Source organism: Penaeus japonicus, unplaced genomic scaffold, assembly GCF_977035675.1.
Source record: "Penaeus japonicus unplaced genomic scaffold, GWHDUDI00000001_assembly GWHDUDI00000028, whole genome shotgun sequence".
Classification (NCBI taxonomy): domain Eukaryota; kingdom Metazoa; phylum Arthropoda; class Malacostraca; order Decapoda; family Penaeidae; genus Penaeus; species Penaeus japonicus.
The window spans coordinates 25,475,053-25,477,552 of NW_028234430.1; the positions used below are offsets into that span (position 1 = coordinate 25,475,053).

General features: G+C 40.0%; 1 protein-coding gene across 6 annotated transcripts in view; it reads left to right on the forward strand.

The window, feature by feature from the left end:
- The window catches only part of LOC122260840 (uncharacterized), a 10,761-nt gene that overhangs the window by 6,501 nt on the left and 1,760 nt on the right, over positions 1–2,500 (forward strand). The window lies entirely within an intron of this gene.

A 2,500-nucleotide genomic window follows, 5' to 3' on the forward strand; every position in this document is an offset into this window, starting at 1 on the left:
GTGTGTGTGTGTGTGTGTTTGTGTGTGTGTGTGTGTGAACTTCCGCAAGTGTACGCCATCCACTACAAGTGTGTGTGTGTGAAGTGTCGAACACCTTTTCCCTTGCGCAAGGTACGCCATACACTTGATGACGTGTTCCGCCAGGGGCTCCAGGTGTTCAGTTGTCTTCGAATTTGGAAATATTCTCTGGGGCTGTCCTACGGCTCGTCTCTCTACGCCATGTTCATTATTTGCTCTCTCTTCTAAGCATACCTCGAGGGTGACGGATGCACTGGAAGGTGTTTATGTGTCTAATTTCCTCCTCTAAAATCTAGGCTGCAAGTCCTAAGCTTATGCTTGGAGGGAGAAACCGATGATTACGCCTTCTTGTCCTTCAGTTGGTGGCACGAGATGGTCAGGTTGGTGGGCGTCCTCCTGTGAATCCAGGTGTCAAAGAATGGAAGCCGGCCATTTTATTCCTCTTTGGTGAATTGAATAGTGGGGTGTGCCGTGTTCAGCCTTCGACAGAGGTCCTGAGGTCCGTCCTCTTAGGTACCTACGACGTGTCTGTAATGGTCAGCCTCGAGGAAGAAGAGCTAGCCAAGGACCACCGAGAGGGGTGAGACAGACACAAGTCCTTGAATTTGCTCGTATTCATTTTCTCGGAACTCGAACGGGCGAGACCCGGCACTCATCGCTCATCCATTCTTTCTGTTGTTCGTCTAACAGGTTCGATGAATTCATTGATGAGTACATTTATGAGAAGTGAAATGATGTATACATGTATATACATACATACATCTATGTGAACATTTGAGCAGGAAATGCCTCTGAATTGATTCTGATAATTGTAGGTCAGTTGAGCTCAGGTGCACAACTTTTTCCTCTTTCTCTTCCTCCTCTTCTTCCTCTTCCTCTTCCTCCACCACTTCCATCTCTTCCTCCTCCTCTACCTCTCCTTCCTCCTCTTCCGTATCCGTCAGCACTTCTTCTCCCTCCCTCTCCCTCCTCCTCCCTTTCTCCCTCTTCCGCTCTCCCTTTCCCTCTCCCGCTCTCCCTTTCCCTCTCCCCCTCTCCCTCCGTCTCCTCCTTCCCCTTCCCCCTCCGCCTCCCCCTCCCCTTTCCTCTCCCCTTTCCCTATTCCCTTTCCTTTCTTTATCTCCTTCCCTTTCCTTATCCCCTTCCCTTTCCCTATCCCTTTCCCCTTCCTTTTCCCTTTCCTTTCCCTTCCCTTCCCCCTTCCCTTTCCCCTTCTCCTTCTCCTTCCCCTTCCCTTTCCCCCTCCCTTTCCCCTTCCCCTTCCCTTTCCCTTTCCCCCTCCCTTTCCCCTTCCCCTTCCCTTCCCCATCCCCATCCCCATCCCCATCCCCATCCCCATCCCCATCCCCATCCCCCTCCCCATCCCCATCCCCATCCCCAACCCCTTCCCCTTTCCCCCTTCCCCCTTCCCCCTTCCCTCTCCCCATCCCCTGCCCTCTCCCCCTCCCCCTCCCCACGAAGCAGACGGTGTTCAATAAGTACCAAATTCCAAGCGGCTTATTACGCATCATGAGTCTCTACGGGTATTATGGACTCACACTACTGTTTGTTTCATTACAATTATGTGGCGCAAGAAAGTGAATTTGATGTATATGTCTATGTTAGAATTTTCGACTGCCATATATCGATTATTTGTTTGTGATATATTTGTATATTTGTGTGTGTATGTATATACGTGCGTGCCTATGTGTGTGTTTGGGGTGGGATGGGGGGTGGGGGTGGGGGGGCGTAAAAATCAAAGTATGATTTTTAACTTCGTCTAAAGAGTAACTCCTGACATTTATTCCTTTCCCATTGTGACAGTGACATTTTATCTGTGTACGTGTTACTGTGTTTTTGTTTCATATATGTATATATATATACATATATATGGATATATATGGATATACATACATATATATTAATATATATATACATATATATAAATATACATATATACATATATATAAATATACATATATATAAATATACATATATACATATATATATAAATATACATATATACATATATATATAAATATATATATATGCATATATATATTTCTATATGTATGTTTGTGTATATATGTATATATACATATATATACATGTATATGGATATATATACATATGTATATATATATATATATTATACATTTATAAAAGTATATATAATATATATATATATATATATATATATATATATAATGTTCATAAATATATACACATAAGTGTATGTGTGAATATACATATATTTATATATATACATATATAAAGATATATACATATATGAATATGCATACACATTTATATATATATATATATATATATATATATATGTATATATAGTTAGATATATATATATATATATATATATATATGCATATATATATATATATATGTGCATATATATGTATATATGTATGTATATTTGTAATAATATACATATATACATCCAATATATATACATGTATATATATAATATATACACATGTATATATAT